Source organism: Acinonyx jubatus, chromosome A2, assembly GCF_027475565.1.
Source record: "Acinonyx jubatus isolate Ajub_Pintada_27869175 chromosome A2, VMU_Ajub_asm_v1.0, whole genome shotgun sequence".
Classification (NCBI taxonomy): Eukaryota; Metazoa; Chordata; class Mammalia; order Carnivora; family Felidae; genus Acinonyx; species Acinonyx jubatus.
Window position 1 is genome coordinate 83,670,390 of NC_069383.1, and position 17,060 is coordinate 83,687,449.

A 17,060-nucleotide genomic window follows, 5' to 3' on the forward strand; every position below is an offset into this window, starting at 1 on the left:
CCTCCCAGAACAGGATATTGGCTACTGGCTCCACTGGTGTCCTGAAGCCTGGGCAGAAACCGGGGGAATAGGGCTAGCAAAACATCGCCCGGCTCTATTCATAGAAGTCAAGCCAGGGGCCAACCCCGTGAGGGTCAAGCAATACCCCATGTCAGCAGAGGCCAGGCTGGGCATCACCCCACACATCCGCCATCTCCTCGACGTCGGAATCCTTAGACCATGCCATTTGGCGTGGAATACCCCTTTGTTGCCTGTGCACAAACCTAACAGCGGAGATTACCGGCCAGTGCAAGACCTAAGAGAGGTCAACAAACAGGTTATGGACATTCACCCTACCGTGCCCAACCCTTATACTCTTCTCAGTACCCTCAGTCCAGACAAACAATGGTACACTGCCCTTGATTTAAAAGATGCCTTTTTCACCCTGCCTTTGGCCCCCAAGAGCCAAGACATCTTTGCATTCGAATGGGCGGACCCGGAAAGAGGCATAAATGGACAACTCACCTGGACCTGACTTCCACAAGGATTTAAAAATTCCCCCACCCTATTTGATGAAGCCCTCCACGAAGATTTAAGTAAGTACCAGAAATTAAACCCAAATGTGTCTCTCCTACAATATGTAGATGACCTCCTTATTGCAGCTGAGACCCGAGAAGCCTGTCTCATGGGGACGAAAAACCTCCTACAGACGCTGGGGAACCTAGGGTACCGCGCATCCGCTAAGAAGGCCCAAATCTGCAAACCTGAGGTAATATATCTGGGGTACCTGCTAAAAAAAGGACAAAGATGGCTTACTGATGCCCGGAAAGAGACTGTCCTCCGCATTCCGCGACCCACTATGCCTCGACAGGTGAGAGAATTCCTGGGGTCTGTGGGATTCTGCTGGTTATGGATCCCAGGTTTTGCTGAAATGGCCAAACCCTTTTATGCAGTCTCTAAAAACCAACCATCATTTGAATGGTCTGCGGAAGCTGAGCAGGCATTTCAACAGATAAAGAGAGCCCTCCTATCGGCCCCAGCTCTAGGACTGCCCGATATCTCTAAGCCTTTCCCCTTATATGTGGACGAACATAAAGGCATAGCCAAGGCAGTGCTAACCCAGCATCTAGGTCCATGGCCCAGACCAGTGGCCTACCTCTCAAAAAAACTGGACCCTGTAGCCGCAGGATGGCCCCCTTGTCTCTGGATAATAGCGGCTACAGCCCTAATGGTTAAAGACGCCGATAAGCTGTCCCTAGGCCAAGAGTTACATGTCACCACACCCCACGCCATCGAAGGAGTGCTCAAGCAGCCCCCCGATAGGTGGATGAGCAATGCCCGGATGGTCCACTATCAGGGACTCCTGTTAGATCCCTTGCGGATCACATACACCCCTCCCCGAACTCTAAACCCGGCCTCGCTGCTACCTGACCCTGACCTGGACTCCCCGCTCCATGACTGCGCCGACATCCTAGCTCAGATTCATGGAATAAGGGAAGATCTACAGGACCGGCCTTTACCGGATGCTGAGGTCACCTGGTTCACTGACGGAAGCAGCTTCGTCCATCAAGGACAGAGGTATGCAGGGGCAGCAGTGACATCTGAGACTGAAGTAATATGGGCAGAGGCTCTGCCCCCAGGGACTTCTGCCCAAAGGGCAGAACTGATTGCCTTGAAAAAGCATTAAAAATGGGGCAGGACCACAAAGTGACTGTATATACAGACAGCCGGTATGCCTTTGCCACAGCCCATATACATGGGGCAGTATACCGTGAGAGGGGACTACTCACTGCTGAAGGCAAAGATATCAAAAATAGAGAGGAAATTCTGGCCCTATTGGTCGCTATTTGGGCCCCTAAGAAACTGGCCATAGTACATTGCCCGGGTCACCAAAAAATAACTGATCCAATCTCTCCAGGAAATAACCTAGCTGACCAAACTGCACTCCAGGTAGCACAAAAACCCATCCCAGTATTACCTGCGCAGCTACCAGACCCAGGGCCCCGAGATTTACCCCCACAGCCTGAATACTCGGAAGATGATCTTATCTGGATACGCAGGCTCCCAATGACCCGAGTTACAGATGGATGGTGGCGGGACTCCAGAGACCGCCTTATCCTTCCCGAAAAATTGGGCCACGCAATCCTGACAAAAATACACCACTCTACCCACTTGGGGCCCCGAAGGCTTCAAGATCTCATCAGACAATCCAAACTAGTGTTAAGAAACATCTCTGACCAGACAGAAAGAGTTGTGACAGCCTGTTCTGCATGTCGACTCCAGAATGCGCACCTACACGTCACAGTCCAAGGCCACCATAAAAGAGGAACCCTACAGGGAGCCCACTGGGAAGTGGACTTCACCGAAGTAAAGCCCGGCAAATACGGCTATAAATACTTACTAGTGTTCGTAGACACCTTTTCAGAATGGACCGAAGCCTTTCCAACCAAGAAGGAAACGGCGCAGACTGTAGCCAAAAAGATCCTAGAAGAAATCCTGCCCAGGTATGGTTTTCCAGTAATGATAGGGTCAGACAATGGGCCTGCATTCGTCTCTAAGGTAAGTCAGGGATTGGCTTCCGTACGTGGGGCAGATTGGAAATTACATTGTGCCTACCGGCCCCAAAGCTCAGGACAAGTAGAAAGAATGAATAGAACATTAAAAGAGACCCTTACTAAATTGACTATGGAGACTGGTGCTAATTGGGTAGAATTACTCCCCTACGCTCTGTACAGGGCTCGCAACTCCCCGTACAAGTTGGGCCTTACACCCTATGAAATCATGTTTGGCAAACCCCCACCTATCATACCTAATCTTAAGTCAAACCTCATTCAATTAGACCAAGATAACAGCCTCTTGTCTTCTCTCAGGGCTCTACAGAGAGTTCATGAGGCTGTGTGGCCTAAACTAAGAGAACTGTATGAGACGGGGCCCCCACCCACTCCCCATCAGTATCGTCCAGGAGACTGGATCCTCGTCAAGCGACACCGGCAGGAGAACCTTGAACCCAGATGGAAGGGACCTTACCAAATCATCCTGACAACTCCCACCGCCATCAAGGTAGATAACCTCCCTACCTGAATTCACCACACCCACATTAAGCCTGTGGACCCGCTGTCTAACCTCGTGGGACACATTGATAGAAATACTACTTGGACTGTAGACCGGAGTAAGAAAAACCCCCTCAAACTAACCTTGCGCCGTGCCTCTCCCAGACATGTTCCAGATAGTGACCCTTGTCCTACTAGCCCTCAACCTCAAACTCCTGGAGGGAGGACTAAATGCCCCCGTTGACAAACAGAGATTGTTACAAGCTCTGTATGGAAGGCCCTGTGATTGCAGAGGTGGCGTAGTTAGCACCATTGCCTTGCCACATAGTAAAAGAATAGTAGCCGGCTCTGTAGGAAGAGGGGGTCTACAGCGAAGCTACACTCAAACCCAAGACTGTGGGACCACAACCGCTTACTTAACCCAGACCTATGACACCACTGGACTCCAACAACAGCAGTGGTTATGTGTTAACAAACCAAACCCCTGCCCCCTATGACAAAATGCCCTTGCTCCACTTTCCAAGAGTCGATGCACAGCTCTTGTTATGACTCCTATCAACAATGTATAGGGCCAGATAACTCCACCACCTACTTTACGGCCATCCTACAAAGTAACAGGGCAGCAATAGCCAGTGATAACAATATGCAACTTCAAGCTGGCTGCTCTGGCTCAATTGGAGCCGCCATCTGCTGGAACCCCCGAGCCCCCATACATGTGTCTGACGGTGGAGGACCCCAAGACGCTGTTAGACAGATTGAAACGCAAACGAGGCTTAAGGACCTCGCAGAACATATGTATCCACAGCTTAATTACCACCCCCTAGTTCTCCCTAGGCACAGCCCTTACAAGTTAGACCCTCAGACAATGTCTATCCTAGAAACCACTTTCTCACTCTTAAACATCTCTAACCCGACTCTAGCCCAAGATTGTTGACTTTGCCTACCTCAGCAAACTCCCCGACCCATCGCCATCCCCACTGAAGTTGATATCTGCATAACCAATGACTGCTTTCCCTCTTCCCTACCTGACCCCTTCCCCGTTCAATTCATTAGCCTGTTCAATGCCTCTTGCTTTATAAATAACCTTACCTCCCAGAATAACAGCATAGATGTAGGGATCATATCTCTTGCCCAATGCCACCAGTACATCACTATCAACTCCTCCTTATGTAGTACCAACACCACCGTTTTCGTCTGCAGAAATAACCTAGCCTACACCTATCTTCCCCACAATTGGACTGGAGTATGCATCCTGGCCACTCTGCTACCAGATATCGACTTAGTCGCAGGAAAAACCCCCATGCCCATCCCTAGTCTGGACTTTGTAGCTGGCAGATCCAAACGAGCTGTGGCTGTTATCCCCCTCCTGGTAGGCCTAGGAATTACAGGCGCATTAACTACCAGGACAGCAGGATTAGGAGTCTCCATACACTCCTATCTGCAACTCTCTCCTCAACTAATTGACAACGTCGAAGCCTTGTCAGGGACAATCCAGGATCTGCAAGATCAGCTAGATTCCCTAGCAGAAGTGGTGTTACAGAATAGAAGAGGGTTGGATCTGCTAACCGCAGAACAAGGCGGCATCTGCTTAGCCCTACAAGAAAAATGTTGCTTTTATGCCAATAAATCAGGAATAGTTCAGACCAAAATCAAACAGCTCCAAGAGGACCTCGCACGCCAACGAAAAGAACTAGCCAAAAACCCACTGTGGTCAGGACTCCACGGGTTTCTCCCCTACCTTCTTCCCCTTTTGGGCCCCCTACTATGCCTCCTCCTCCTTTTTACCCTTGGCCCTATTATGATCAACAAAATAATGGACTTTATCAGGGACAGACTAAACACCATTCAGATTATGGTCCTTAGGCCACAGTATCAGCCCCTAGACATGGAAAGCAAGCTTGATTAGGTAATACTGTAGGACCCAAGATTGGTTCCTCAGGTACTTGAGAAAGGGGGGGGAATGAGAGGCCTAGGCAAACTGAAACTTAACCAGCTTGTTCCGCTTCTGTACAATTGCTTGGCGCGCCCCCGTATTCCTGACCAATCATTAAGATACCCGTACCCCTAGTTGTGGTATGATCTAAAGGCGGGAACCAATCCAATTCTGCTAAGTGTTCAAATTTAAATATCAACCAATTGCAGCTCTGTAACTGTGAAAAATCCCTGCTTTCCCCATGACTTGTCTGTACCTGTCTATAAAAGGGCTGTAAAAACCTCACTCTGGGCCTCTTAGCGTCACTGGCAACGAGTGCGCGGAGGACCGGGTTCGAACCTGCAATAAACGACCCTTGCCACTTGGCTTTGGCTCTGGACTCTGGTGGTTCGTTTTCGGGGTCTCTCGAACTTTGGGCGTTACATTAGAAGATTCTCAAGCAGCTAAATTTTCCAGATGCCAAGTGGATCCTGCTAATCAGAGGACTTTGTTCAGCAGAAGCTTTATTGTTCTTTTTGGCTGTTTTTCTCTGGTCAAACCAAATGGGTGGAGAAGTGCATCTTTTTTGTCTACCGTGGCTAGCCTTACAAGTAGCTTACTATAAATTCATTTTTTTATGCTTTCATTTTTTGAGTGAGAGAGAGAGAGAGAGAGAGAGAGAGAGAGACAGTGTGAGCCCAGGAGGGGCAGAGAGAGGCGGAACGAGGATTCAAAGTGGGCTCTCATGCTGACAGCAGGGAGCTCCGTGCTGCTTGAACTCATGAACTCACAAACCCTGAGATCACGACCTGAGCTAAAATACTATGCTCAACGGATTGAGCCACCCAGGTGCCCCTATAAATTCCTTTTTGTCTGTCAGATAGACTTTTCAGTACTTTATAAGGACTTAATTATCAAGAGTTGGATATACCTCATGGTCCAATCCAGTTCAAGCCTTAATCTTCCCAATCGTCTCTCTCTCTCTCTCTGTCTCTCACTGCAAATTTACTAAAGTGTATATTACATATAATAAAACTCATCCCACATTTTAAGTGTACAGATTACTAAGTTTAGGTAACTGTGTGCAGTTTTGTAAGCATGATCACGATACATTACAAAACATTTACATTACCTCAGAAAGTTGCCTCGGGCCTCTTTGAAATGAATTCCCTTCCTCAATTCCCAGACCCAAGCAGTACTGATCTGCTGTCTATCATAAACATTGCCTTTTCCAGAATTTCATATAAATGGGACCATACAGAATTTAATGTTTTACCACCTTCACTTAACAAAGGTTTTGAAATTCGCCTAAGTTGTGTGTATCAATAGTTTGCTTCTTTTCAGCCTACAAAGGTCCACCACCACCAACCTAGCTCTCTAGGCTGTTAGGAGCTTGCCACCAGTGTTCCACCTGGGCCAGTCCCCATCCTCTGAGGAGGTAACATCATCCTGACTTCACTCCCAGTCACAAGATCGATCAGCATCCATCCACAGACAAGACACCACTGAGAAAAATCCCAGAACCCAGGGGTGAGACTGAAGCACCCCCCTAGACAGCAGACACCAAGACAGACCATATTATAAGGGTAAGAGAAGTGGCTCCACTCTGGCCCCGTCGTCCCTCCCCCAAACCGGGGTGCAGCTCTGCCTCAAGGCTGCTCTGGACCTACCTCATCACAAGGGGTTCAAGAGAACCAGAGGTGGACATCCTGTTTCCCCAGCGTTGCAGGACACTTCCCAGGGGCCCACTAGGGCTCGTCTGGGACGGAATCACTGAGGGAATGGGCGGGAGCTGACGATGGTGGGGGTGGGGCTTACAGCGGCCAGAACCCAGAGCCTACTTACAGCTGTGCCTGGGCAGAGATCCCAGCAGGTGTCTCTGCTGGTCATCCCTTTTCGCCAGGGAGCTTGGTTGGCAGAGTTCTGCCTAATTCGGGTCTCTAGTCAGGGCCGTAGCAACTCGTTTTACTGCTGCCCCTTGGCAGGGAAGCAGATTTGGATTCTCTAATCCTACCCATCCCGGAAGTCTGGCCAGCGAACCGGGGCAGTTGCAGAGCAAAGCCAGGCCCGCGTCTTGCCCAACTGTTGAGCACGGTCTCTGGTCCCACATAGCCTGGGAGCCTGAACAGCGACCCTGGGCAGCCTTGGAACACAGCCCGCTGTACCACCAAACCGTGGAGCCGTCCACAGCCTACCCAGCAGAGGAGCCCAGCCTATGAAGGTATGTTGGTAGAAATGTTGGTTGATACAACCAATTTGTAAAACCATGTGGCAGTTTCTTTAAAAGTTAACCATATACCTCTATGTCTGCCAGCCATTCTACTACTATGTATGTACTAAAGAGAAAGTATAGTTTACATAAATACTTGTACATAAATGTTCATAACAGCTTTATTCCTTGTAATTGCCAAAAACTAGAAAGAGCCCAAATATCCATTAACTTATAAATGGGTTAACAAATTGAGGTATAGCCATAAAATGCATTAAGTCACTAATAAAAAATAATGAACTAACTGGAAAGAACTCTAAAGGATCTGATATTTTACTGCATTTGCCAGCTAACAAGCTAGAGTCTCCCGGGTCAGAGACAAAGGACTTTCTTATGCACAACATTAGCAATAGCAGAGTAGCATGGTTCCCTTAGCGCCTATTCAAGCAGAACAATGTGAAGATGGCGGATGCAATACAGTATGTTACAGAACAATGACCTCAAGCTCAGGGACTCAAGTATTTTATACTAGGCAATAAGCCTGCTTAACCTTACCCTGTAGGAAGGCAATATCTTTATCATACTGGACAATACACAAACCTGCCCTTTGCTCTGGAGGGAGACTCGCTATCTTCCAAGTCTCTCCTCTATTCAAATATCCCTGCAAAGATAATCCAGAACAAAAGCAGTTGGTGACTCTGCTCACAAGACATGTAGAAAACATGGGAGACCCATGGAGGATTATCTCCCAATAGTAATAACATGGATGCATCTTAAAAAAAAAAAAGAATACGCTATGGGGCACCTAAGTGGCTCAGTCGGTTGAGTATCCCACTTCAGCTCAGGTCATGATCTTGCGGTTGGTGAGTTGGAGCCCCACATAGGGCTCTGTGCTGACAGCTCAGAGCCTGGAGCCTGCTTCAGATTCTGTGTCTCCCTCTCTCTCTGTCCCTCCCCCGTTTGCACTCTCTCTTGCTCTTTTTGAAAAATAAAGAAAAACATTAAAGGAAATTTTTTTAAATATGCTGAATGAATGAAGCCAGACCAAAAAAAAAAGGGGTAGAGGGCATTGCATAGTGTATCATTTTATTTGTAAAGAATTATAGAAAATGCAAACTAATATATGGAAGCAGAAAGCAGGTCAATGGTTGCCAGGGGATGAAGAAGGAGGGTAGGGAAGGATTACAGAAAGGCAGAGAAGCTTTTGGGAGTGAAGAGTATCACAAATATGCTGATTTAGTGACGCATTCACTGGTGTATACCTATGTGAAAACACAAAATTATACTCTATAAATTAGTTTATTATATGTAAACTTTACCCCAATAGTGTTGTAAAAGAACACGCAGAAGTCATTCACTGTCTCTACTTCCTTTTAAATATTTGTGAAAATAAAGAGTAATAAAATTCCTGTCTGCTCTAAAATTCCTTGAATCTACTATCAAATTGCATGTGGGGCTGACACAGGAATCTGCTCATTGCTTGTACATTTAGTAAATTATCTCTCACTTCACTTAATTAATACATGGATTTTCAAGACATTTAAATTTATAATGAGCAAGGAGGCTGAAAATTTAATGATATTAGAGTTGATGATTTGTAATGGAGTCTCTGAATTCTATTCTACATTTACCTAAAACAAGTTTATCATCCTTTGTCCCTAAGTTAAAGTCTGTAATCTCTGAGAATTTCAAGGAAAAACAAAAACAAAAACTCCTAAGAGGTAATGGAAGCATACTTGAGGAAACGCATTTAACTGAATTAAGATAGATAAAAATAACTTTAGAATTTGACAGTAATTTGAAGACTAAGTCCAAAGCTCTTTTTTACAGTTTAGGAAAGTGAGACCCAGAGAACTGACATTTGCCAAAGGGAAAGTAACTTTGGTAGTTACAGAGTAAGGATTAGAGCTCAGAAGTTCTGATTCCTAGGTCAATATTATCTCCATTATACAAAGTTTCTACTCCTGATAATAATATGTATATCTTCATTTTTAGGAATACATTCTTCTGTATTCCTCCCTAAATGGAAAACAAGGCAATTACATTGCTTGAAAAAAAATACTCCTCACATAGTAATTCAGAAAATCAGTTCAGGTGGTGCAAAGAACAACTTATTTTTCTACCCAAACAGTAATTGAGATCAAAGTGTTCTCACGGTAGCTTATTTACTTCTGTGACACTAATTGTGAGCAAAGAGAGCATGATTAAAGTGGACCTAAAAAATAAGTTAGTTATTAAGTAGTTAACCTGTCTTCCAATCTCTTTTTTAAAATGTTTTCTTAACAATTTTATAAAAGGCACCATTGACTCCTTGACATACCACATAATTTTTTCTTGCAGGATATATTGCCCAAGAACATATGTACACACACAGATACAAGAGTTAAAAAACATTTGGACTTTGATGGCTCTACAAATTACCTTGCATTTTAGCAGAAAATCACTTATTGGAAGCCTTTTGTTTGGCATGGTTTTTCTTAAACCAACAAACACGACACCGTTAAGTGGACCTTAACAGATGGAGCAGATGGAGGAGCGACAGAAGCAATAAGGGAAAGCAGGAGGGGAAGCCAAAGAGTCCTGGAGGGAAGAAAGAAATGCTGAGGACCATTTCTAGTTTGGGGCTCTTTATTATATTTTTATCAACTTTCCTTTACACATCTAACTTAAAACTCAACTCAGGATTTTGTCAGAAAGTACCGACGTAGCTTAATAACTCACTTTTACCTTATCAAGGAGGCTTCATTGTTTTACAATCTAATGATCGAGGAGCCATGAGCAAGTGTGTTCAGCTTGTTAAGGATTTTAAGACCAGGTTTTAGGGATCCACATAAAATAGTACATTCCTTATTATTGGGAGAATTCTGATGTACACCATCTGTTTCTCCCTTTATAGCTATAGGTATTTTATGTCTGGAACCCATTCCTTTATACATGGTATCATCCTCTTAGCCATTTATGTGTCCTAAAACTGGGGAAATAGTTTGCCTTTTGGAATAGAAGTCTAGACAAACTAATATCTGCTGGCATTAATTTCTTTGTGGAATGCCAAGGACTACCACATGAATCTCAGGTATAAATGAACTCCATAGGGAAAGGATTGTTCTGATGTTAAAAACGTGCGAGTTATTTTACATTGAATTATTATATAACTAAAACATAATTTCAAAAATCATTAATCAAGGCATAGGGCTTTTTTTTTTTGGTCATTGTTGTTATTTGAGCTTTGTTTATTTTGCTTTATGTTTTAGATGATAAAAAAAGTTTGAAAGATATATTTTGAAAACATAACCCAGTTGTCCTTCAATGTTCAAACATTATTACCATGGCTAATTTTTAAAAACATGGTCAAATTAGCACCACCCAGATATAGCAGAAATCAGAATTTCAGATTTTGTTCCAATGTTGGCAATGATGCTGTAAGTAACCCTAATATGTACATTTTCATCTGTTCTCAATAGTTAATAGTCTGTTTTTCCACTTTTGCTAAATAGAAGTATATTTTAGTTTATGACACATTTCCTGTAAAGTAGTTTGGCCAGTTGAAGAATGCAAGATGAGGATGACAAAGTAAAGATAATTATGACTAAGAGTGAGAATGAGGAAATTCTAACAATTCAAAGGGAATTCATTTACTCATCAGTTCTGAAAAGGAATACCTTCATACATTGTGTGTGTGTGTGTGTGTGTGTGTGTGTGTGTGTGTGTGTGTGTGTAAAGCCAGTGGTGGTCAAACAAGCCTACCACACTGCCACTAATTATCTTAATATAAGCATGGTTTATTGATCTGAATCAATTTGGACATGGATTATTAGCCTTGTAATAGTGGCCAGCTTACCAGAATGTCCACTAGACTCATTGTCACATTGCCAAGAACAAAAGAAAGTGAAAGAATGGGGCAGAGAATGAGTAACATTTGAAGCCAGCATCTGCAGAGTTGGATGAATATCACTAGTTGTCTGTACATCAAGGATGATTATTTGGAAGGAAGCAGAATGAAGGCAAAGGAGCACATAAAAAGAGGTGTAGGGGCACAAAAAAAAACCCAATTTTATTGGCATAAGCAGTATCATAGAATGCATAGGCCTAGGAAGTTAGCATCCGAGACCTGAGATTGAATCTCGCTCTGACACTTATAAAATAACATTGAGGAACTTTGTATTTATGTAAATACATATTGGCAATTATCATTATTTTCCTTAAGGGGCTCTGCCTTTTAGTTAATGAAATATATTTATTCAGGATTAAAATAATGTAGTAATGCTGACATGAAATTAATTTGTAAGTCAAAACCTGGTTTCTACTTCCAATCTACTAAAACGGTAGGTGGATCAAAGTTTGAACATCAGCTAACAAAGACTGCAAAGTAATGTCAGAATGCCTTGATCATTTCAATTAATTAACCAAAAAAAAATTTATTCAAAACTAGTGTGTACTTGGCATCATTACAAGGAAGGAACAATTATATTTCTATATTTCTATATTTCTATGTTTTATCCCAATTGGAAATAATCATGCTTCTTCATGCACATGAGACATTTTTTTAAAAAGTCTTGTCCATTAAACATGTCATTTATAGAAGTATTTCTTCTTTATAGCTTTTCTTTAAATAAAAGGAAATTGTAAAATCCTTTATGTTGTTCAGTTCATTAATTATGGATAATTTGCCCTTCTGACCACTTTTACTTTCTGGAAACAAAAATAAATGCTTCCCTATATCAATTTAGAGGACAGAAGAAAAGCTTAGTTCGCAATGTAGATTCTTCTAAAATTTTCCCCATAAGTGTGATTTAGACATTCTAAAATTAAATTCTTTCAGGCCAAGTTACACAATGATGCTACTAAGTACAAAAATGAGATTACACTAAGAGCTCTAATGGTGTTTTAGAGAGTTCACAAGTTCTGTCATGCCTGCTTTATTACATACATTAATTCAAGATTATTTTACCCACTTGGGAAGCTCATTCCCTTTTAACATATGTTTCTGATTCAGCCGTAACACCACACTGACCAAGCCAATGGACTCTTCATTGATGCTTTACAAGATCCTAAATATCAAAGCTGCATCTACCAAAATCAGTAAAAATTACTAATTTTATCAGAAAGAATTATTTTGTTTATTAAGTGAATATTTAATACTTTCTGTCAGCACTTTTTAAGTTCTGGGAGCTGTTAGAGTTATGAAGAAGAAATAAACACTGACCTTACTCTTAAAGTTTTAAAGTTATTTTGTTGCTTGGTTTGCTTTTATTTCATTTTAATTGTTCATTTGTTTTTGTTTGTTTGACAGAAAGAGTGCGCAAACAGAAGAGGGGCAGAAAGAGAAGGAGAGAGAGATCCCAAGTATGCTCAGTGCTGTCAGCACAGAGCCTGACACTGGGCTTGAACTCACGAACCATGAGACCATGACCTGAGTTGAAATCAAGAGTGGGCTACTTAACGGACTGAGTCACCCAGGCACCGCCCCCCCCCTGCTTTTTTTTATTTTTAGAGAAAGAGAGAGAAAGTGAGTGGAAGCAGGGGCAAAGGCGGGGGGAGGGACAGAGGCACAAGGAGTGAGAGAGAATCCCAAGCAGGCTCCAAGCCCAGCCCGGAGCCTGATGTGGGGCTCTCTATCTCACAACCCTGAGATCTTGACCTGAGCCGAAATAAAAAGTCAACCTATTAACCAACTGAAACACCCAGGTTCCCCAGTTGGTTTGCTTTTAGAGGCTAGTGGATACGAAGCTCATCTTTACAACACAGTTGATAAGAGCAATAGAAATGCTTTGCATAAGGCACTAGGTGTCACAATATTGGGGTGGTAGATGCTTCCTCATTGGAGATATAGGGTTGAGAAGTATTTTTAAAGCATACTTACAATATGTAAGTATAGTCTTATAACTACCACTTATTCTCTGCTTATATGAGCTCAACTTTTTTAGTAGACTGGGGGTAGGGGAAATGTGGAGATGTAGGTCAAAATGTACAAAGTTTCAGTTATGCAGGATGAGTAAGTTCTCATACCTAATGTACAGAGGGGTTACTATAGTTAATAATCCTGTATTGTGTACTTGAAATTTGCTAATAGAGTTGATCTTAAATGTTGTCATTACCAGAACAACAAAAACAAAGGTAATTATGTGAGGTGATGAATAATGTAATTAGCTTGATTGTGATAATCACTTAACAATGTGTACCTATATGAAAATATCACATTGTACACCTTAAGTATATATCATTTTTATTTGTCAATTATACTTTAATAAAACTGAAAAAAATTAAAAAACTGAAAGTGGATACAAAAATTATTCTACAAAACCCTTTTTAAAAAAAAGTACTTACACTTTGCAAAGGAAAAACAACTGAGACACAGAGAAATTAAGAAAATTTCTCAAGTGTACACAACTAATAAAGGGCACAGCCGATGGCTAACCCATTCTGCAAAGCCGTTTGAATATTCATTCTTCTCTGAATAGTCAGCAGTGCCTTTGAGAAACCAAAGATCCCAACAGTTCTCAGGTCAAATGGGATCAAAGCAGTGGATGAATAGAAAAAAAGCTTATTTGTACATTCCTCCTGGTCTTGTAATTAACACAGTCGCTCATCTTTATTACTTGGAAAGTGTAGCAAATGTGTTGACTTGGCAAAACAGGAGTATGACACAGAGAAGCTCAGCTTTTTGTTGCTTTTATTTGCTTTTGTGTATGTTGCTTTTTTGATGTTTGTTAATCAAATGAAAGTGAATTTATGGTCCACAGAAATATTCTAAGCATCAATAAAAAACAATTCTAAGATAGACTCAGATCCTACTTTATTCCTACTCTGTTAAGGTAAATAAAAATTATTCTGAACTGTTCTAAAAGAATTGTGATACCAATATATTTTTCTCTCAGCATACCCAACAGGCAAGTCAGACTCATAAAAAACAAGACTGTGGGCCGATCCATTTTTATACTAATTTATAAGATTTATTAAATGCCAACCACACTAACATTATTAAGGGAAATCAAAAGTACTGAAATAAAACCCTTTTGTTAAGGAGAATAAAGAAATAGCTCTTCAAAGTACAACTTAGAATCCTTATTTATTAAATCAGTAAAACAAATGGAAAATAAGCAATGGTGTATGTTCATTAATTCTATGGAACAAAGTACACATTGAGGTTTACACTAAAATCTAATTTAAGGATAACACATTTGATTCTTGTACCCAACATGATAGGTTTATTTTAGACTATAAATTACTCTTTAATGATATCTGGTATCTTTACAGTTGAGGGTTTTGATACTGTTTTAAAAAAAGAATCTTGATCAAGTGCATTGGAAACCCTCCTGAAATTCTACGTATAATTAGATGGCACATAGTACCATGCATGAGGAATAAAAAAAGGTGTTTTTTTTCAAATCTACTCCTTCAGGTATGCAGAAAAGCATACATCTTCCTCAAAGTTATGGCATCCCCTTAATTCTTCCACACCTTGTTAGGCTGGCATATCACGTGGCCAATTTTTAAAGAGAAGACTTGGAATCTTCACTCTCTTGTACATATACCACAGTGTGTTTGAGTATAACAAGACAGTATCATTAGTCTGTAAGAAGACAATATGTGCGTGTGCTTTTATTTTTAAAATTTTATTATTTTTAAAATGTTTATTCATTTATTTGGAAAGAGACAGAAAGTGTGTGTGTGCGTGAACTGAGGAGGGGCAGAGAGAGAGGAAGACAGAAAATCCCAAGCAGTCTCTGTGCTGTCAGTGCAGAGCCAGACATGGGACTGGACCTAGCAACCATAAGATCATGACCTGAGCTGAAGTCAAGAGTTGACCACTTAAGTGCCTGAGTCACCCAGGTGCCCCTGTCTGTGCTTTTTTAAAGTTATCATCCAGTTTAAAACTTATTCCCAGGATTAGAGCTCATTTAATCCACTACCCTCAGTTTATAGAAGAAAAAACTGAAAACCAGAGGGGACAAATGGTCCCAAATCATAAATCTAACTATTGATAACACCAGGGTTAGAGTTGAGATTCTAAACTTTTTACTCCAAGATGACTTTCCTGAATTAATTATCTCTTAATTACTTGTTACTTATTTTTCAATATAAAAATGTGTCATAAAAATAAATCATCCAAATAATAATAGTGTACAAAGAAATACCTAATGTATTAAAAACACTTTTGTACATTTCTCATATTTCTATCATACCTGCTTACTAGTTGAATGGCATATTTATGAGGGACAAAATACCTGATACTCTGGAAAATACAAAAGAAATAGGATCATTCTTGTTACTGAGTTTACAAATTAAATAATATTTGAGAATAATTTTTAAATGTATCATTAAATGCTAAAATGTATATACTACACTTGGATGGTTAATGCTAACACCTGTCAGGATATGCAACTGATCAGAGTTTGGTTTTTCAGGGACGATTTTCTCAAACACAGAGGTTCTCAAAATGTAGTCCCAGGACCAGCAACATCAGTGTCATCTGTGACTCTTTAGAAACACAACTCTTATGTCCCCACCTGAGACCTACTGAATCAGAAATTCTGAAGGTGGAACCCTGTACTCTGTTTTTGAACATGCCCCCAGGAGATTCTCCAGTAAATATCAATAGAAAATGAAATATTTAGTCTGGGAAAGAATAAAAATAATTTTAATTTTTTAATTAAAAAATTTAATGTTTCTGCTTCTGCAAATTTTACTTTGAAATAATTATTTCAGATTAGAAATATTTTATGTTAAAAAGAGATTATATAGGAATGTAGATCTCATTCAAAACTCAATTAACTTACATGCCTTCCTTATACTCTAAAATATACATTGAAGAGAAAGAGGTAGTTCACACAAGAATTTTCAAAACTATCCAAAATATTACACTTAGAGAAATGTCCAGGAAATAGTAAAGATATAATTTTCTGCACATTTTACATCAATCTTTATAGATTTAAGCAGTAACTATTTTTAACCACTGATGTTTCTGACACACTAAAAGAAACCCACCTAACTTTGACATGTATTTGTCATAGCATTTTTTTTAAGAAAAATAAAAACGAATCTACATTAGGTTTTTTGTTTTTTGTTTTTTTTAATTCCAAGCTAAGTGGGAAATTTAATATATTGGATCACCAAATTAGGAAGGAAAGGATTTCTATTTTGTAAAATATAGTATGCATTATGAATTTCAATGCTTTCTAATAGTTTCTCTATTTATGATCATGTGAGTAGCCACCCCACAGTACTGTGAACAGTTGAAGTGCATAAAAGGCATTTAGCTCTTACCAGAGTGAGATGAACCATATGCTTGAGTTAATTAGTTCTCTTTGTTCCTGAAATGTTTTTCCTAACTCCTTTGTCATAGTTTTGTCACACTCTGTTCTTTCTCCCACTTCTTCATAGCCCTTCACACAGCTGAAGAAACATATTTTAATGAAATCCAGGTTAAAATTTAAAATGTTTCCTCTGAGAAAAAAAAAATTAAACCTACTTGTTTGTAAAGTTGGTATTATATAGTTTTTGGTTAAATGTAAAACATTCAAGAATATTAACAATGTTACAATTTGATTGGGCAACGGTATATTTTCCAAATTCTATGTTTGCAATATATGAATGAGAAAGTTTTAAAAAGTTATTAAACCAAGCAATTTTCTTCCTGATATTAAGTGGTAATACAACTTTGATATTTTCATTAAATCCACAGCATATTTTAAAGTCATGAAGACAAACTCTTGAACAAATGTAGATTTGAAGCGTCTTCTGTAAAGAAATGTTAAGAAGGGCCTACATTTCTAGATCATCCCACTTGCATCACTCACTCATGTGGAGACTTTGGGGAAGTGAGTGAATATATTACACTGTGATTTCTTCGGTTGTAAAATGACAGAACAATAGTAACTTCCTCATTGTATGGCTATGATGAATAAATGGA

General features: G+C 40.6%; 1 long non-coding RNA gene across 1 annotated transcript; it reads left to right on the top strand.

The window, feature by feature from the left end:
* The first annotated feature begins 5,919 nt into the window (after positions 1-5,919).
* Positions 5,920-13,405, top strand: LOC106982487 (uncharacterized). The gene is made up of 3 exons (XR_008296495.1): positions 5,920-6,527; positions 6,927-7,162; positions 12,441-13,405. It is a non-coding gene; the product is annotated as an uncharacterized LOC106982487 (long non-coding RNA).
* The last annotated feature ends 3,655 nt before the right edge of the window (positions 13,406-17,060 follow it).